Below are 22262 nucleotides of genomic sequence, written 5' to 3'. Positions count from 1 at the left end.
CTGGAACTGGAGGAGGGGGTAGTGCCCTCAGGCAGTGAGGTCCACTGGGATTTCCCCCTATACCCCTGTGGGCCAGTCCAACCCTGGTAGTCTGTAAATGGAAACCAGGCACTAGTCTGCTTCTTCAGGTAGTCACAGAGTGAAGCGAGTTAAGGTATTTGTCCTTTTGAATATCTTCGTGTCACAGACACAATTATCATAGAAGACTCACGTTCATGGGTACCAAGGTTATTTCCACAATTAGAATTACAGACTCTAGTTGATTTTTAAATACACCGGAGAGTACTTTCCCTTTGATGGGCTTTTTAGTGAGCAAATCTTCCACCTGTGTTTAGATTTTTACAGAAAACCCACTTGTTTTTGATTGTTTTGCGGTTGATTAGCCGGTCCACAATGGTCCATGTGTCCAATCTGTATTATCACAATTAAGGTGATTTATATATGTGTGTTGTATTTTAATGATTGAATTTGTGATTTTTATTGCGGCTTGGTTGATTGCTAATCAAATACTTCTCAGATGTTTTCTATCCTCATCCAATTATGGGTATATAAGGTCACCATTTTTCACTAAGGGGATACTGCCACTGACGAAGGTGTGGGTGATTCCACATCGAAACGCGTTTGGCTCTACTGATTGTGCTCCAATTTGGATTTATCATCACCCTTTCCGGACCGGCATCTTTAACTACTATCCAGCGGACTATTTGCCATTTGGAACCATGCCGATTGCAGCAATTGCTTCATTCGCAGGACGTGAAGATCCAATAGAGGCTGGTAATTATATTCAGAGCTGGACATTAATCCGGATTCCATTTTCACTAATGACAATACATTTAATCATTTCATTTCTATTTGGAGACTCTCATCTCATCCTGTACTGCTGGAGGATTGTATCCATAGAAACACCCATTTGGTGATTTTAACACAAACTATATCTGAAAGACTTACATATTGAGGATATGGAATTTATTTCTCTCTAAAATGTCTTTTATTATATGTTTTTATAAATAAACGATTGATTATTTCAACCAAGCCGCAATTAATCTCATTAACAACAAATGTGTTAGCATTTATGTAGGTATTTTAATATGTATAACACTCATTAATTTTTATTGAAAAGTATATTCTCACTAATAGTGACACTCAGCGCGGTTCTACCTTAATTCCATGTGTCATTGTCATTTACAGCTGTAAGCTCAGTAGCTATGGCAGATTTCCGTATCTCCCAGTCACTGCTTGACTTTGCTTCTTGTATAGATTGAGTTTCACTGCAGACATAGGTAGAAAATTCTTTGCGGTAATCTTGTAGATGGTTTGCCTTTGTTGCACCTCATAGAGCTCCATAGAGATTGATTACTTGTATCTGTAGTTTCAATTTCTGACACTTCCAGCTGTCGTCGTTGCCAGCATCACAAGTTTTTGTGGTGTTGTAGTTCCTACCTTATCTTTTGTTGAAGCAGTTTCATGAAATGATAGGTCTCTCGACTTTATAAGCTTCTGGTTGTCAATGCCCCTCAATCTGTAGATGTCACAGCGCGCCAGACACTGGCACACGCCTATCGGATCGAGCAGCAAGGCAGTGTATGGAGAGTCCCCAGCACCTGCTGCTGTTTCCTCCGGCTTCCTTCCCGGAATCTGGCTGCAGTGTCAAGCAGCCGCGGCTCCCCCAGGGGCGCGTGCCCTGACCTGTATTAGAATTAAAGGGGCAGGTACGCCAAACGTGACGTCAGGTTTGGAGCAAAGATTGAACTACTCCCTATAAGAGGGAGTTTCTGTGCACTAGACAGTGCCAAAGTATAGACTCCCAAACCTTACTCCAGCATTTGCAGCATTTATAATTGTACTATTTGTTCCGGGCTTGGCTTCATTCCTGACCTGTTCATGTCTAATACCTGGCACCCCTTCACTGTCTGGTTCCTATTCTGGCTTGTCGACTATGCTTGTACGCCTTACGACGTACTTCACTACATGCCAGTGTACACAGCACCTGTACCGCGGAAACAAAGTCAGAGGGCTGCGACCAGTGTGTCAAACCTCCTTGCGGGGGTCCCTGGTGAATACCACCAGCACGTTAGACTCTGCACCTCTGTACTGGGTCTTGGTCAATCCAAAAGTGCAGGCAAGTATCCACTATCCATCCGTGAGTTTGCGACAGTAGCTTTGCATTTTTTACAATATTCAAGCATGATACATGAGATGGACTTAGAATCCATCTTGCTTACCTTTCTTTAGTGTTGCAGGCACATACTTAAACACCCAAAGATACGGAGATGAATGACACTTTGTTTTTTAAATGCTGGCCATACACGGTGAGATTTTCTGTCCAACCATCCAACTAGTTGATTGGTTGGAATGAAAATCTGGTAACGTATGAAAGCAAATGACAATCAGCAATTTGCTCCCAAACGCAGGAAAATGGACAAAAACTGTTGTTTGAACAAATTGTTTAGAGCAAACATTTAACAAACTTGTCTGAATGACCATTTTAATCTATTTTATGGCATTTAGGAGCAAATTGCTGATCATCAGTTACTCCCATACATTACCAGATTTTCATTCCAACCAACTAGTTGGATGGTTGGACAGAAAATCTTACCTTGTATGGCCAGCATAAGCCTCCAATAGTATGGCTGACCAGTTTGGGGCTGGTTAACATTATGGCAGGGGGGCACCATGCTGTGTGTCTCTCTGCTATTGCATTATTCCCCCCGCCTGGTTCAGGCTGGTGCTGGTTATTGGAAAATAGAGGGAACCTCACATCATTTTTCCAAAGCTGATTGGAATTACAATCCACCACTTTAAAAATTAGCCCATTGACTCAACTTCCATTGATCCACACACATCCATGTGCACTGGTTCCAAAGGTGCCCTTGCTCTGGACGCCAACTTCGGAAAGGGGCAATGTGTTTGCTTACCCTTCACACAACTTTTACAATGTGGTCTTTCCAGATTGTTCACTGACATCCCGGTCATCATGCCATGAAGTTTCTGTACATTGTCGTATCCTTGGTGACTCAGTCCTATGCTATAGCTCCATGGACTGGTTGGAGACAGAAATTGCCATCGCACAGCACTCCTCAATGTCTAGGATGCATAGCTGTTGGCACAGGTTGCCATTGCAATTATAGTCCCTCTTATTGTACACAACACACTGTCCCTCTGCAAATTGGATCTTCTTTTGCTTCTTTCCTAGTATACTGATGGGAATCCGGTTGGTCCCATAGCACACAAATAGTACATGTTTTTTTCTGTGACCATTGTTTCACCTTTGATTATGGGAAATTGTGTCTGCGCTAAGTTATATAAATGTAAGTCTAACACACAAATATGATGAAAGTAAGTATTTATTTTGCTATACAGGTATGCTGTTATTGTAGTGCTCCTATGGGAAAAAAAGGAACACTCTGCTGCTAATTGTAGCCAATGTCTGTATGTTAATCTCTATTCCAACAATTAGTGTCAATAGAGCGTCAATAAAAAAGTAGTCTTTAACAAGAAAAAAAGCTGTATATAAAGCAGTCCAGAAAAAATATATATAGAATTGCGGGTGTAACGCTCTGGAGGGGCGGCGTTCCGTGCCCTCCGGTCCGTTTACTTACACTATGGTAAGCACCTGAAGACACAAGAGGGTAAGTTGGTTGTTGGTGTAGCCTCTCTCTGCCAGGGAGTGTGTGCCATATTACACACTCCTGGGTATCCCGATAGTTATTCCCCAGTAGCTGCGAGATTGGCCAGGTCCCCCGCTCTCAATGATTGTGTGGTCCATGGCAGTCAATCGCTGCCGCCGGTCACTCGATTCAGCCCGCTGGTGAGGAGTGTAGATTTACTTTCCGGTATATTTACACGCTTGATGTGGTGAATGACGGAGGTTTAGTGACGCCAGTCACTTTCGGGTGTGTGTACCGTGAGATTAGCGGAGACACTGGTGTATTGTTGCTGCATTGAATAAAGCACCTGAAGTATAGGTCTTTTGGAAACAATGGAGTCTTTGTAATAGATATATTGGATACAAGTGGTCCGACGCGTAGCGGCCTCCCTCAGGGACCTGATCCTAAAGCACAAAACAATTGTCCGGACCTTTGTGGCATTTAGGACTTTATCTCCTATTCCCTGGACATTTACAAGATCACATGACTTTGGTGATTGAACCAACTTTCATTACAGCTAAAGTGCCTTGCGGCTACTGAGACCATGCACTAGCAATATTTGTGGTGACTATTGGCTACATTTAAAGTTGGCTCATTCTTTGTATAACAATTTTATGATGAAGTACCAATTGTTCTACGTTCCGAGGCCTTGTGTTCCATCTAACGACACTTCAAACACTTGTACTTGTGATTTTTGGGTTTCATGCCCTTTGACAGTAGATTAGAATTCTTAGTTTTGGCCTCAACAGGTATGCATTCTTTAAACTGCAGTAACTTGGCCCATACAATATGTCTTGATAGCTTGGCAGAGCATAACTCCAAAGCCATTACAAGGAAATCATAGTCTGGCATAAGGTTTTGCAGCATCGCTTTTGCAACCTTTTCGTCGTCTACTTGGACGTCTACTCATGTAAATTGCTGAGATATAGACAACATCCTATCTATATATTCATTCATAATCTTGCATGCACCTGGCTTAGTACCATACAGAGTGCACCTCAAGTTGATTCTTCTCATTAAACCAGTGTCTTCATAAGATGTCTAACACTACCCACATTTCATGTACAGTCACTTTTGTGTAAACAATGGAATACACATGCTGCTTTACAGCTAGACCTATGGTTACCATGTCTCTATCCACATACTCAGGGTTGGGGTTATCACCAGGCTCACTAGTTACATTCCACACTGGAATGTATATAGTACCCAATTATGGTGACAGTGGCATATATATGTACCGCAGTGCATCTATAGCACAGTCCGTGCCAGCCTTTCCCCCTGAACACATGATGTTGCATCAAGATGGCAGAACCAATTGCGCCAGGAAGCACAGCACTGCCCGAAGCCCCCTCAGTATGTACAGACTGCAGGGTGCATGTCTGTAACCTCCAAAGGATGCTCCAGATGGCACTGCAGCAGCGATACTGGCTGCAGGGTGGCATTCCAGGCACCCTGCTAGCTATATGCAGGGGCCTTGTGGTAGCGACTTTGCGGTCCACAGAGCCCTGCACGTTGGGCGATGGCACTGTTCACACACCCCTAGTTACGGCCAAGGGGGAACGCCCTGGTCCTGTGAAGGACAGAGAAGGAAGATGCATGGTGCAGCAGTGCATTAGGTTGGAGGTTACGTATGTGATGTTAGCGCATCTCCATTACTACGGAGATACTGCAGCAATGACAGTAGAAATGGAGAGAAAACACAGCATGCTCTCCTTAACTTAGTGCAGGATAGGAGTGTATAGGGTAAATCTTTGCTCAACACAAGCAAACAATTCAAACTGAGAACACAAATACATGGCTAAACAGCACCAGAGAATAAAACAATATAGTAAGTAAAATTTTGGGAGGGTCTCTTTTAGACAATAACTTAGTCATCTGAATGTAAAAACAACTAAAACAGAGTTGGGGCAAAATTTACTAAGCAGCGGTTTGACGGCGGTTTCTATTCTATTCTAAACCCCGGGGCTTTGGTGGCGGTTTTGCAGTGGTTTCTAAATGACAGCCCTGTTCTATTCTATTCTAAAATGAGTTTTGATGGCAGTTTTGCAACGGTTTTGCACTTAGTAAATCTGCAGATAGCAAAACCGCCGCTAAACCACAGTCAAAACACATTTTAGAATAGAATAGAACAGGGCTGTCATTTAGAAACCACTGCAAAACCGCCACCAAACCCCCGGGGTTTAGAATAGAATAGAAACCGCCGTCAAACCGCTGCTTAGTAAATTTTGCCCTCGGTCTCGTTTACAATTCCAGCTTTTTGAGCTTGACAAACAGACATACATTCTCAGGAGAAGCTTCTGCAAAAGGTGTTTAGTATGCACATGTAAACCTCATTTCCATTGATAATGAAGTTAAAACATGTTAGTCTGTGGCTTATTGTGCATAGTGTACTATAGATCAGTCAAGTACCACCAACAGGTCATGTTTTGTGGATTTATTTAAGCACAGGTAAGTATAACATTTTTTGCCCAAGTATGGTATGTTTTAGAGGACTAATATGGGGAAGTTAGTGCAGACACTGAATGTATGATTGTGAGAGGAAGGAGTCAGAGGGAAACATACAGAATGCTCATTTAGGATATTAACATATATCAAAATTAATAAAAAAATGTGTGTAGATAGATCGATGGATCAATAGTGGTCTTGAAAGTGGGACAGGGGGTGGAAAATTCAAATTTCTTATGCTGACAGTCTTGGGGACATCTGACTGCATGCTAGATGAGCTCCAAGACTACCACAATCAAAGCCGCTCATAATGTTCTCCTAAACCATTTTCCTACTGCTAATGGCAGCAAAGATGAATAAAAAGAAAGAATGAAAACAAAGAGGACCAATGCTGCACTTTTTTCAGCCACAATTGTTGTATTTGTCTGGTAGCCAAGATACCACTTGGCTTTCTGAGAAAAGGACAGAGAGGAATAGCTTATAACCAAAGGACTTGCAAGCAGACCCAGAGATTGCCAGTCAGTCAATGACGCAACTGTCAGATCAATCACCGAACACAGGGCAACAGAAGAATAACAAAACATCCAGGACAAGCTCACAGACATGTAGAGTTGAGTCTGCAGGGGCTCTTCTGTTGGCACCGGGTGGTGTGGGTATCTGTCTGTTGGTCAATAAGTTTCATGTTAAAATATTCTTGTTTTTATAGTTCTAGGTTCAATGGTAGTGGTCAGGCTGACGGCTCTAAACATCTGTGTGAGGAAAGCTAGGTATTAGACATTATCAATAAAGATTACTCCATCTGGTATTCATTCTCCAAGACCTCTCCTCACCACTGATATCAACAGGTTTCTGTATATTGTTTTCCATTTGACTGATGTTTACATTTTACCAGGTGGGTGGCACAGATCCCCTGTTGGTTCTGGTTTTCCAATTATAAGTACTTGGGAGTATTTGTCAACAGTCACCCTAAAAAAAAACAACTTTATGGGTTAACTTGCAGATGGGGGTAAGCATATGCAAAATACATCAACCATCCATTTTTAAAGGGCAGATTGTCTCATTCTAGCAGACCCTTCAGTAGATTTTCCAGAGCCCTAACAGGAGCTGGGTTACATGTCCTCTATCACCTGGGAGAGGTTGGTAGGTTTGATCACGGCTAGTCCCTCCCAAACAGGGTGTCTCCACTGACAGGAGGGATGTTAGTTCCTACAGGGGTTATAAAACGGGGTATAAAAGAGGCTCCCAAGGGATAAAGGGGTGTTAATTTGGGAAGAAAGACTTAATCTAAGAAGTGAAATTTTGCTCAGGATACTTATGCAGTTGAAGCTCCTAGAAATGGACTGAAATATTGGCTGCCCTGCTACTTGTTGGCCTTGTGCCTACCTGGTAAGTGCAATTGTGACTTTTTTTTTTTTGTTATTTGAAGCCTGTATTCCCAATGTAAACTTGTTGTACCTGTTGTGCCAAATAAACTTGTGTTGCATCCAGACCTGGTGTTGACCTAAGTGACCAAAAGAACCCTGTATACTTACAATAGGTAATATGATAACCTTCTATTGGCACATATGGGGTTTGCCCTACCATGCACAAAGGGATTAGTTACAATGGAGGACAATCTCCCTTTTCACTCATCTCTATCCCTCCACCTCATTGACGAGGACACAAGGCCATTTTAGGTGGCCTACTTAGCTTGTTATGACAGGTACAAGTCCCATACTTCCTTTTACCTTTCCCACAGCAGAGACCACACTGTGGCAATTAGGCAGAACTCTTAGCCCAGAACTGTTAGGTTGCTGGCTGACCAAGCTCGCTGTCACCTTGATCGCCAGTGTTCACATATACAAATAACCTCCATATTATGGATAGGATGGCTTTAAGTACACGGTCTTTGAACTTGAAAAGGCTTAAACTCTCTTAACAAAAGGCCCATTTCACATGCTATAGCACAAGATCGCCCCTTCAAAAAAAAAAAAAAAAAAAGAAAATCGGACAACTTCCCTAAATCCTAATGTTGACTGGACCACAAACACAGTTGCCAGAATCTTCTCCCATTGCTTGGGCAGATAAACCTCGAATTAGCTCATTCTGTAGGATCACTTTCAAAATTGTTTAGTTTCATTAGGGTCCATCTGTGCCCCAAATACTACATACACTTTCTGCTCTGGTGAAGATAACACCAACAGGCTTGTTAATTAGCATATGGTAGACTTTAAACTTACCTCCAACCCCAAACTGGACAGATCCTCCCAAACCATGAATTCCACCTCTCCACAGTCTTTATATCAACATTTGAATTTAAACAGCTCCTTGCAGAGTATGACATGGGGCGTGCCATAGCATAACTGCTATTCTTCCTATTTTAAGGTCTGATCATGCCCTAATCTGTATAGCTGGGTACACACCTATATCAGGCTACTCATCCAATACCAGCCCGATAATTGCCTAGGTGTGTAGGCAGGAACATTAGCTGATAAAAAGCGTCAAACAATCCTACAACTGTCATAACGGGAGGTCAGAATTTTTAATCCTACTTAAAAATTGTGATGCCCGATCTACCGATCCCCTGGAAGAAAGCACACACTGAGCTAAAAGTAGCTTCATGTGCATGGGGTGCACACTGATCAGATAATCACTCCGAGTATTTACTAAATCAGTGTGTACCCAGCTTATGACAAGGCGAGCTCAACAGAAAATTAATCCCAGTAGGCAACTGAAGTTGCAAAAATACTTTCAGGGACTCCCTGAAGTAATGCTCCTCAGCTGAAGCCTCTTACCCAATCATTGATGCGCATAGAAGGTAGTTCTTAGTGGTACAGTAATAAATTGTAGAAGAAATGCTCTAGAATAACCTGGAGGAGACAGTTAACAAGATTTGCACACCCGACAATATACCTATAAACAGCAATACCTATCTATAAACACACAGATAACAGTGACTAGACTTTATCAAACTTTATACTAGGAGCAATGTTTAGCCCGCAAACGGCAAACTAAAAGGTAGAATCCACATAACTACTGATCAAATGAGTAATACAATAGTTTATCCTTACAACATAATGCATACTATTGCAACTAACTACTTTGATTCAGCTGCCCCTTAACAATGCCCATACTCCATACAATCCCTCTTACACTCTTTGCTAGGCAGCTTACTTTGCAACCCTGTTGGGACACTGGCTTGAGATAATTGGATATGGTATGTTAGGTAGACATTTATCATGTCGACATGCATCAGGTTGATACGATGTTAACATAATATCTACACAAATGACATGTCGGCATAAAGGAATGTCAACTTTATGTGCCTGGTGGCCCCGTAGGACTTACCTGGTCCCGGCGGCCCTTGTGGCGTGCAATTCTGGCGCAGGCGTCAGAGGAGCAGCGTTCCAGTAAGTATTTAGTCCCTATCTCTAACCCTAATACCTACCCCAAACACCCCTCCAGCCTAACCTGAACAGTCAGCATACTGAGAATATCGACATTTCACTTGGCAACATTTCAAATTCCAACATTGAGAACATGTCGACATGGGGACTGTTAAACCATGCCAACATTTTGGTCAATGTCGATTAAGTGACCTGATCCGTCTTGGAGTTTCTGATATTTTGTTGTTTGCCATTAGTGATTACACTTACTGGTTCTACTTGGCCACCAGACACTCACTGACCGTCTCGCCATGGTGCCCATACTGGCACCTCCAAATGTTTTCTTGTGGGTGATGCGTGAAGCTGCTGCATCGCTTCATTGCTGGTAAGGAGTATAGTTACGTAGACGTGTGGTTTGCCCTTAACATTTAACGTAACACGAATATAAAGTGCAAAGTCGGGTGTGTAGTGCACTTTATATTAGTGTCGCTTGAAAATTCGATTTACACCTCAGAAGCGAATAGTAACAAAAAGTTGCCACTTTGTAAATATACACCAATATGTTGAGTCAAAATACTGATTCAGTACAGAAGAGGGAAGGATGAGTGTTGGCTCTTAATTGTAATCACAGGAATTAGGAAGGTATTACTGCAACAACGGAGCAGGAATAGTGACATTTATTGCTCATCAATAGTGCTTAAAGTTGTTACACACAACACCCATTTAAAAGTAATGGATACTGCACACACTTAACAAGGGGCATTTCTGCTTTGTATACATATTAACGCACATTTATTTGTTGTGGCCAATCCAGCCCTCCACTCCCGACACAGTCATTAGATCTACTGTTACAAAATAGGGGTCCAGATGCTGCTCCTCTCCTGCCGCCATATGGGCAGTCGGGTTCCAGCAGTACGAATCCAACCAGTCACTCATGATAACCCTGCACAGAACTTTTGTGGGGTGCCCTGTGTTGACTTCTCCCATACGCGGCACTCAAGAGATGAAAAGGCAAAACACCAGGGGCAAGTCTGACGTAAAAACATAGCAAAAGAAAACAGTTACATTAAAACATTTCTACATTAGACAAGGGCACACTAATGGAGTATGGGTGAACAGGGACCTGGTCACACCACTATAATGGCTCTACACTGCCAAACCCCTTCTGCATCAAAACATTGGACCTGATTGCATAAGTCATACTTCTACACTAGGCAAAGTGTACTGTGCCAGACGTATTGCATTAAAACTCTTGCTGGGTCTGGGGTCTCCAGGCAATACTACCAATGCCAAAATACAATGCCGTGAACGGCCTTGGTCAAATTAAGAGATTCTTGGAGCTATTGAGCCCCTGGAAAAGCCCCAGGCTCAGATGGTTTGTCCAATCTATCTTACATCTGGGGGTATATTTACACAAGTGAGTTTTTAGAAGTGGAGATGTTGCCCATAGCAACAAATCAGAAGTTAGCTATTATCTTCTATAAGGTGCTAGTTAAATGCTATGTAGAATCTGATTGGTTGCTATGGGCAACATCTCCATTACTAAAAACTCTCACTTTAATAAATTTACACCCCTAGCGTCTCTGCTGATCCAGATCTATGATTGGAAAGCATAGCACTGGAAACCCAAACATGTTAGAAATATCAAACCAGATGAAAATCCTACATTATCAGAATTATCACCATATAGCCCCATTAAATTCAGACTTTAACGTTTAGATTAAATCCTTCTCCGCACCTTTTGATAAAGCATAATCAAGTGGACTTTATTCAAGGCAGACAAGTGACAGATAACGTCCAGTGAATTCTTAACTTGATTTTGTCTCCTCTTACCGGGGAACCTTCTCAGGTTGCTCTTGTGCCTTGATGGCCATAGGGCATTTGAGCGCCTCCATCGTTCTGACACGAAGTAATGACTAAGCACGGTTTCCAGTCTCATATTTTCTAAGCTATGCTGGCTCTCTATACTGTCTCTTTAGCTAGTGTTTAATATTGGGTTTAATTTCAATGATTTGCAAACTCCTGTTTTACAGACAGGGTTTCAGTTTCCTTCTTAAATTTGTCTTTAACAATGGCACCCCTAGCTGAGAGATTATGCTACTACAGGTTGGTTCAGGACACCTCCAGTCATGTCGCCCAGAAGATTTATTTGCAGATTACGTCTTGCTGAATGTGGGCAGTGAATAGTGTCAGTCATGGCATGTGGGGAGTTTGACCCTAAGTTTCAATGTTCTAGTACTGTTACTCAATATATTGTTAGCCTTTATTGTAAAGCAAAGTGGTGTTGAAGAATTGTATTAGTATTGTAAGCTTGCGAGTTAGGCCTTCTTACCGCATTGTCTATTAATACAATTTTTGTTTTATTCCGCTGTTTGTTCCCAAGTGTACCATCCAAAGAATTTGTTAATGAATAATATTAAGCAGTGAATCAGTGGCCGCAAACAAAGTAACTATAAGCTAAATGTACCAGGTCACAGAATGTAGAGAGTATTAATGTTACACAGATGGCATTAGGACTACCAGTAATGTCTTCATCGAAAATATACTTTTTTAAAAAAAATAGTTTGCAGCCAAAAAGTATGTAGGCACGGGACAAAGCCAGAATGAACATATTATGCCCCAAAAGGCAACTATTTACCTGACATCACATTCTTCCCACTCTAACGCTGTAGTTCTTCATGGTCCATGTCCACACACTAGCTTCATAAAAAATGTAGTTACCATAAATTATTCAGCACTAATTCAAAACTAACAGCAACTATGGTGAATCATCAACGCATAAAATAAAATAAAAAAACACCACCTGTCAACGTGGGTGTGGATCAGTGTGGTCTTTCTACATCAACTGGTGTGGGAGACGCACAACCTATTGTAATGATTTAGATTCTATCAAAGGCCCTCTGCTTTTTTTCATACCATGAGATTTCTTATTTTTCATATTATTGGCCAGTAAACCCACCAATCAACTAATACAAAAAACTGTTGATGTGAGTTCAAGGAATGGGGATGTCTGATCATAGAAACCACCAATAATATGGAAATACCTGGAACACCGCACGTGGATGGTGCGTTAGCGCACACTAAGCAACCACAAACTGGATACCATAGAGAAGGGTGGCCAAACCGGTCCTCACAGTTCATGTTTTCCAGACCACCTGTGGATCTGTAGAATGTGTTAAGCTGGGTACACACTAGACCAGGGGTTCCCAACCACAGTCCTCAAGGCACACTAACAGTCCAGGGACAGCCATACTTGAGCACAAGTGACTTAATTATTTTGATTTAACCATCTGTGCACAATCATGGATATAACTAAAACCAGGACAGTTAGTATGCCTTGGGGACCGAGGTTGGGAAACACTGCACTAAACTACAGTCAGGTGCATAAATATTGGGACATCGACAGAATTTTCATATTTTGGCCTCTATTCACCACCACAATGGCTTTGAAATGAAACAAACAAGATGTGCTTTAACTGCAGACTTTCAGATTAAATTTGAGGGTAATTACATCCAAATCAGGTGAACGGTGTAGGAATTACAACGGTTTCTAGATGTGCCTCCCACTTTTTAAGGGGCCAAAAGTAATGGGACTATCAACTCAAAAGCTATTTCATGGACAGTTGTGGGCTATTCCCTCGTTATTTCATTATCAATTAAGCAGGTAAAAGGTCTGGAGTTGATTCTAGGTGTGACATTTGCATTTGGAATCAGTTGCTGGCGACTCTAAATGTGAGAGCCAAAGAGCTGTCACTATCAGTGAAGCAAGCCATCATTAGGCTGAAAAATCAAAACAAACCCATCAGAGAGATAGCAAAAACATTAGGTGTGGCCAAATCAACTGTTTGGAACATTCTTAAAAAGAAATAACGCACCGGAGAGCTCAGCAACACCAAAAGACCCGGAAGACCACGGAAAACAACTGTGGTGGATGACAGAAGAATTATTTCCCTGAAGAAAAACCCCTTCACAACAGTTGGCCAAATCAAGAACACTCTCCAGGAGGTAGGTGTATATGTGTCAAAGTCAACAATCAAGAGAAGACTTCACAAGAGTAACTATAGAGGGTTCACCACAAGATGTAAATCACTGGTGAGCCACAAAAACAGGAAGACCAGATTAGCGTTTGCCAAACAACAACTAAAAAAGCCATTACAGTTCTGGAACAACATCCTATGGACAGATGAGACAAAGATCAACTTGTACCAGAGTGATGGGAAGAGAATATGGAGAAGGAAAGGAACTGCTCATGATCCAAAACATACCACCTCATCAGTGAAGCATGGTGGTGGTAGTGTCATGGCGTGGGCATGTATGGCTGCCAATGGAACTGGTTCCCTTGTATTTATTGATGATGTGACTGCTGACAAAAGCAGCACAATGAATTCTGAAGTGTTTCGGGCAATATTATATGCTCATATTCAGTCAAATGCTTCAGAACTCATTGGACGGCGCTTCACAGTGCAGATGGACAATGACCGGAAGCATACTGCAAAAGCAACCAAAGAGTTTTTTTAAGGCTAAAAAGTGGAATGTTATGCAATGGCCAAGTCAATCCCCTGACTTGAATCCGATTGAGCATGCATTTCACTTGATAAAGACAAAACTGAAGGGAAAATGCCCCAAGAACAAGCAGGAACTGAAGACATTTGCAGTAGAGGCCTGGCAGAGCATCACCAGGGATGAAACCCAGCGTCTGGTGATGTCTATGCGTTCCAGACTTCAGGCTATAATTGCCTGCAAAGGGTTTGCAACAAAGTATTAAAAAGTGAAAGTTAGATTTAGGATTGTTTAGTTTGTCCCATTACTTTTGGCCCCTTAAAAAGTGGGAGGCACATATAGAAACCGTTGTAATTCCTACACCGTTCACCTGATTTGAATGTATTTACCCTCAAATTAAATCTGAAAGTCTGCAATTAAAGCATATCTTGTTTGTTTCATTTCAAAGCCATTGTGGTGGTGAATAGAGGCCAAAATATGAAAATTCTATCCCAAAATTTATGCACCTGACTGTATGTGTACCCTGCGCGATATTGCCAGCGACAGCACCCAGTGGTGGGTGCCAGCATCGGCAAGTACATACACACTTGCCAACAGTGACGTATGGTGAGGTCAATGGCTGGGGAGACACACATGTATAAAAACAATTTTTAGATCAAAACTTTGAAAAGATAAGGGATGAAGGTAATTACAGGACATGATTTCTGTTTTCAGCTCAAGTAGGCAAACAAGTTTTACATACAACAATCATTCGATGACGAAAGATCCACTGTAACCAATGACAACAAAGTCGCAAAATGGAGAATGGATTCATCTGCATATCACAAGTTTATTTCCAGGAATTCACTTTCAAAAATCATTATCTGACGTCTCAAAAAAATAAAAAATAAATCACTGAAACAGCCATTTTACTACATCTGTTAAATTTTTCTTTCTAGTCCAACATAAATAGGTAAATAAAAAATATCAACCAGAAAACAAAATCTAAATATTTACTTTGGACATACTTGATAGAGCGCGGTTTTGTTACATTCAGCGGATTCCTGCGTGTATTGGATGCAAAGACAAAAAAAATGAAAAATTCCCAGTATCATATACAAGTTCATCTGTTAGAAGTCTAAGCGGTCACAATCATGAGGCTTTGTGGATAGAAGCTTAAAATTATTTCGGTCGCTTGCGGCAAAAGCTTTGTACAGTGCTTTTTACAGCAAAAATGGGGTCATCTAGATTGTGATGAGCTGCTGAAACGTCTGTTGTGAAAATGTCCTTACATGACATGGCTTATTAATAATCAACATGCCAGCAAAGGTGAATCAGTCTCTCTCCTTTACCAACACACCTTGTGTTGTTGATGTGGCAATCAGTATGATAATACCGAGAAGTCAGGCTCTTGTGTCTAATTCATTGTGAATCACCCAGGAGATTGTGGACTGTGCTGCAAAACTGAGAAAGCTGCAGAATCATCAGAAAACAGTCGCAGTGTAAGATAAATATGGATTGATTGAACACTCTAATGTGTGTGTGTGTATATATATATATATATATATATATATATAGAACAAGTGTGCACACTCCTATCATCACAGGAAATATCAGGTGCACAGTTCAATACATATAGTGCCCCGTGATGAAGGTGTGAGTAAGCACCGAAACAGCTGTCGGGCTGAGGTGTACTGACTCCATTCGACTATAGCACATTTATTCCACGGTGGTGAAGATGCATGACAATATTGCAGCTGCCTTTTTTTGTGTTGGAACTTTGCTGTCAATTTGCACTTATATTGGAGTCTGTTAAATACATGCTGCTACTCTATTTATGCATATTAGCACTTTTTTGCTATGTGACCATACCTATTCATGCTGCTCAGTACTTAATACAAAGTGAGTTTTTGTTTAATCTGGAATGCTGGTTTTTCTTCTGTGAATACAGAGAAGTGTGACTAATTATATATATATATATATATATATATATATATATATATACACACACACATAAAAATGTCTATATATATATACACACACACATAAAAATGTCTATATATATTTTATTTATTTTTTTGCACCTTTAATGCAAATGGTTGTTGCAGAAAAGTTTAGCAAGAATCTGCCACTCACTGCAATAAAGTATCTTATCCCGTTGCCCTCCATAGTGATGCTTAAACACCACCATGACAGCAGCACTCGGGGATTTAAGTGAAGAGACAACACAACAGTCAATTAGATCGACGTTTCAATGCAACAGCATTTTCATCAGTACAAGGATTATATCGGGAAGACCAAGTGCCAGTTCAAGGAGAATGGCGTTGCACAGGTTTGCTATACCTGCCGTCATCCTCTCCGAAACAGGTGAACAACCTGTGGCAAGACATTTTGGCTCTGAAGGTCATTCCCTTAGGGCTATGAGACATATGATCATCGATCAGGATCCCCCTTATCAAGGGGTGGAAATAGATCCAAAATCCTCCTACAAAAAGAGGCAAAATGGATATTTTTACTGGATATGTTGAGCCCTAAAGGTCTCAATGAAACCGTGGGTCTACAGTGTTATCTAGGAGTCTTCTCGTTTCATAAGTAATTTCTATGATCACTTTGTATAGGCTATTATATTGTATCTTTGATCTTGTTAGGATTAGGGAAGTGCAGGCTCAGATTAGTTCGGCTTTTCCCGCCAAAAAAATGGGACTCAGAGAGAGGCATAAAGTCATCTTTCATGGACAAACATCTTTCATGGACTTTTGTCCAGGAATGATGAGGTTTGTCCATGAAAGATGACATTTTGCCTCTTTTTGAGACCCGATTTTTGGTGGGAAAAATCTGAATTTGGCGGGAAAATCCGAACCCGCACATCCCGAGTTAGGATACTGATCAGGGATTTAAACTTTTCTCACCTATACTGTGTGATGTATAACTTTATATTAAGTTTTATACGCTCAGCATATTCAATATTGGATTACAATTTATTCATTAGGTTTTTGTAGCGGGCTTATGTTGCTACAGGGTCTCATATGAGTTACAATGTGACACTGTGGCATCGGCAATGCTAACATTTGAATTATTGTATTTTTGCTTCTTCCCATCATCTATAATGTTGTATTATAAATATGCAGTTATTGCTTCTTGTGCATTATAGAATTTTATTGTAGTTACTATGGTGACGGGCGCACTGGGTGAGATCATCATCATGCATATATAGGCGGGAGCTTAGCCAGAAGCTGTCTGAGAATGCAACAACTTGGTGAGGGGGAGCACGTATTTAAGGTTGGTTCATTTTACTGTTTGTATGTCCTGATGAAAATGCTATTGCATTGAAACGTCAATCTAATTGACTGTTGTGTCACCTCTTCATTTAAATCCCTGAGTGCTTCCGTCAATGGTATAATATATATATATATATTTATTTTTTTTTATTTATTTATTTATATATATTTCCAATGGAAATGTTTTAAACTGTGCAACAATATATAGTTTGAGAAAAATTTCATTTACATGAAATACAGACATATTAAGCTCCTGTTTGGGTGAAGCAATGTGAGGACTTGTTAAATAGTATTTTAAACATTGCATAAATGTTATGGAACATAGTTACAATATTAAAATTTCTAATTTGTTTCCCCGTTCTGCACTGTGTAGAAATATATTTCCTTGCCAAACAGGTAACTTGTATCTGTATACATAGGACATCCATCTGATGTGTAAATGCTCTGATGGAGGAAATGACCATGACAATCACTATACAGTTAAATGCTTGGGCACTGACACATTTCCAGAGTTTTGGCTCTGTATGCCACCACAATGGATTTAAGATGAAACAATGGAGATGCAACTGAAGTGCAGATTTCAAGCTTTAATTCAAGGGGTTGAACAAACTTATTGTATGAAGTGGGTAGAATTTGCAGTCATTTTAGCACACAGTCCCATATTTGCGGGGGCTCAAATGTAATTGGACAAAATAACAATCAAAAATAACATTTTCATTATTAATACTTTGTTGAGAATCCGTTGCAGGCAATGACTGCCGGAAGTCTGGAGCCCATGGACATCCCCAAATTCTGGGTTCACTCCAGTTATGCTTTGCCAGGTCTTTGTTCACAGGTCTGTCTGTCTTTAGTTTTGTCTTCAGCAAGTGAAATGCATGCTCGATCGGGTTGAGATCAGGTCATTGACTCGGCCATCGCAGAATATTCCACTTCTTTGCCTTAAAAAATTCCTGGGCTGCTTTTGCAATCATTGTCCATCTGTACTGTGAAGCGCCATCCAATCAACTCTGCTGAATATGCCTGAATCTGAGCATACAGTATATTCCTAAACACTACAGAATTTATCCAGCTGCTTCAGTCTTCTGTCACATCATCAATACACACTAGTGACCCAGTACCAATGGAAGCCATGCATGCCCATGCCATCGCACTACTTCCACCATGAGCCATTCTAATGCCGGGCATACATTGCCAGATAAAAAGCCTGTCAGACCAACAGACATTTTATCAGGCAGCTTGCTATTCGCGGGCATACACTGAGACGTCTGGCAGTGTATTGGCTCTGATATCTGCGCTCCACCCCCGGAGGAGACATTTCCCTGGTCCTTCCATGGGAAGGAACAGGGGAAATGTCTGTCAGCCACGGCTTGGCATACACTGCCCGATGCGGCCGACATGTTAATTTGCAGACATCGCTCCAGAAGGGCATGCTGGCCGATCGATATTTAAAACCTTGGTCGCCCCCATGCACTACAATTACTGGGGCGATCCGCGGATATCGGGTGGATAAGCCCGATAATTGTATGTCCATCATAAGCCTTCACAATAATTTTTTTTCTTCCCTTCATTCTGGTACAGGTTGATCTTAATTTAATCTGTAGAAAGAATGCTGTTGCAGAGCTGGGCTGGCTTTTTTGGATTATTATTTTTTTTTTTCTTGGCAAAGTCTAATCCAGTCCTTCTATTCTTGAGGCTTATGAATGGTCTGCACCTTGTGGTGAGACCTCAGTATTTGCTATTGTGAAGTCTTCTCTTTATGGCAGACTTGGATAATAATATGCCTACCTCCTGGAGAGTGTTCTCCACTTGGCTGGATGCTGTGAAGGGGTTTTTCTTTACCATAGTTCCTGTGATCATCCACCTGTTGTCTTCTGTGTGTGTCCAGGCCTTTTTGCGTTGCCGAGCTCACCTGCACATTATTTTTTCCCCCAGAATGTACAGAAAAAAAACTGATTTGGCCACTCCACAAATTCTCGCTCTCTCTGATGGATTATTTTTGTTCTTGCAGCCTAAGGATGGTCTGTGTCACCTGCACTGAAAGCTCCTTCCAAATGCAAATACCACACTTGGAATCACCTCCAGACCTTCTGTCTGCTTAACAAATAACCAAGGCATAGTCCACACCTGTCAATGAAAAGCTTTGGTGTCAATTGTCCAATTACTTTTGGTCCCTTGAAAAAGAGGGGGCTATATATTAAACAGTTGTGTTTCCGAAATTCCTCCAATTTGGATGTGAATACCCTCAAATTAAAGCTGATAGTCTGCATTTTAAACTAGAGATGAGCTGTACAGTTCAACTCTGTTCTTTTTGCCAAATTAGCTCAAGTTCGGATTTATCAAATTGGCTATCCAAAACTCGTGGGAGCCAGATAGCCAATAAAATGTCGTTTTTCAGATCCAAATGTAGTTTAATAGAACCAAACGGCTCATATCTACTTTAAACCCAATTCATTATATAACTACTCTGAGTGTTTTGGTAAACATCTAAAATAAAGATTATCTCAGCATCCAAAAATATATATGGACCCATTTGTGTCAGTTGCAGAAAAAGGTCCAATTGTACATTCACTGAAAAAAAAAAATGTGTATGGTAATACAGACCCATGAATACTGCAGAAGATGAAGTCAACAATAAAACATTTTAAAATGTTTGCATGCACTCTAACAGCTGATTTTCATAACAAATTGATATATTTTTTTTACGTTATTTTTATCAAAATTTTGCTCTTGCTATCGGCCTAAACATAACTCGCATGAATGTAAAACAGACAAGTTAGTCATGTTACTGCTGAAGGGTTTGTGTGCGGCCGTCTCTCATTCTCTCGCCTCTTGTCTGTCAGTCACAGAGAGTTTTCATGTCTGAGGAAGTAATAAAAGTACACAAGTCCGTTTTGTCATTCACTCTGTAATGCGCTTTTGTGTATTGTACCCACAGTAGTTTGTTAAAACTCAGCTTCTCAGTACCTGCATTTCTCTATTAAGATCAGTTCCCTCCTCTCAGCTGTCAAACAGAACTAATGGACTACTGCATACAAAAATAAAACCATTGTCCATGTACAGGGGTGTCCTCGCTAGCCATTGCTGCAAGAGTTTCAAACAATCCTCGGCGCGCCTGGTCCCGTGAGTCTATTCTAGCACTGGGCAACTTTTTGCCAAGAATGTGTCTGAGTCGCAATGCAGTGCAACTAGGATGCACCAGGAGACTGTTTATTAATATGATATGAGACAATTGTATATCTGTGTGCGACTTACACGCATTTTCAGCAAAAAAAAAAAAAAGATGCTTGACGCTAACAGTTGCATGGGACCTGGCGGCTCACTCACGCAAGGACACATCTGTATGACTCAGTACTGATGTGACAGACAAGTACAGTTATAGAAGAGGGCAGTATGCCTTATAATAATTCCTTACATTAATGTCACAGCCCTTTAATGTATCTGAGAATATTCCTTACTCTATTAAGACTTCCCCACAATTAAGGTCATGTGAGCAGTGTCTTCTCTACCTTGCTTCATGTCTTTGTATGTCATGTTTGTGTCATGATCGAAGGGATGCCGGGCACGGACAGCCGCGGGTTGGGGAGGGTTAGGCACCCCTAGGGGGAGGTTAGGGTTAGGCACCCCCCCGGGGGACTTAAGTTTATGCAGCGGGAAAAGGAGGGTTAGGTTTAGGCAGTTAAGAGGAGGGATTAGGGTTAGGCACTTGGAGGCGAAGTTAGGGTTAGGCACCCCTAAGGGACGGTTAGGGGGTAGGTTAGTTTATACTTACCTTCCGATGTTCGGGATTTCCACCTGTGTCGGGCTGCCGCTGCCGGTATTTGGACCGCCGGCCATGCCATATAAATTGGGCATCCCGACATGGTTAGGATACTGACACCTGTCGGTCAGCATCCTAACCCTCCCTTCCCGTTGCCTAAACATTACATCCCCGCACCCTAAACTTAACCCTCCCCCTAGTGCCTAATCCTCCCCTACTTACCTTCAGGGTGCATTCTGAATGCGGAATCCCTGCAGTCGGGATTATGAAAGATATAGATATATAGTATGTGTGTGTATGTATATATATATATATATATATATATATATATATATATATATTTGTAACTGGTAATAAATAAAAGAACTGCTTCATGAGCTTTTTCTGAATGGCAGTTCCCGATAGCCTTCTTTTGTGCATTTTTATTCTGAACCTTAAAAATATCTTTCAACATGTTGCAACAATAGACCCAGTGCCACATTGGTAATACAAAGTGAACTTAAAACTGCAAATGGGCCTATCCTAGCTTACCTACATTTCTATTCAGTACAAGGACAGTGTCCCTCGTGCATCAGCCAGGAGGAAATGTAAGCACTGATTGGTTAAGCATGCTAACTGCGGTTTAAAATAAAAAGGGCACACTATTAATGAGCAACTAGGGCATAACACATGTGACATAAAAAAAAAAACATAAATCTTGCTACAAAGGCTGTGAATCTCTAAGTCAAATAATCACTGTGCTACGACTTTATATGGATTCTGAATGGAAAAAAAAAAGAAAAACTACTTGGAAGATAGGAGCTGGAAATGCTCAGTGTGGAATAGAGTATGGAAAGTGACCCTTACAGGGACTTACTGTTGACCAATAATGGAAACTTTGGAGTTTGGTTCTTTATAAATTGGTGTAGGAGCTGAGATAAATGTACACGTGACTCTTTCCTTCTCCATACATACTGTAAATGGTACTCATGTTGTTTTATCAAGTGTAAATGAGTAGATTTATTGATGGCTAATCTTTTTTTATCAGAATTTTTAAGCAAATTTAAGTTCCAGCTGCCTGTTTTACTGCCTTCCTTCAGAAGCCATCTGCAGCGCGTGTACATACACAACGTGGCCATAAACTGACATCAGTAAACTGTGTTCTTGAAAAAGGAAGATAAGAACTAGATGAAAAAATACCCTGTGCTTTTTCTATACAGTTTACTAGACAAATGAAGAATTAAGCAGATTCACCCAAACAGAAGCCATTGATAGGATTGTACCGGAGAATGGAGAGCCTCTGGCAGCAGAA

The 22262-nt window shown here is 41.0% G+C and overlaps 1 protein-coding gene across 1 annotated transcript in view; it reads right to left on the bottom strand.

The window, feature by feature from the left end:
- LOC148513734 (uncharacterized) overlaps positions 1-22262 on the bottom strand; it is a 36552-nt gene that overhangs the window by 12170 nt on the left and 2120 nt on the right. The gene's annotated exons all lie outside the window — the stretch shown is intronic.

The sequence above is a fragment of the Taudactylus pleione genome, unplaced genomic scaffold (genome assembly GCF_031769625.1).
Source record: "Taudactylus pleione unplaced genomic scaffold, aTauple2 ptg000270l, whole genome shotgun sequence".
NCBI classification, from domain to species: Eukaryota; Metazoa; Chordata; class Amphibia; order Anura; family Myobatrachidae; genus Taudactylus; species Taudactylus pleione.
The sequence above is the reverse complement of the archived record's forward strand: the minus strand, read 5'-3'. Positions and strand labels throughout refer to the sequence as shown.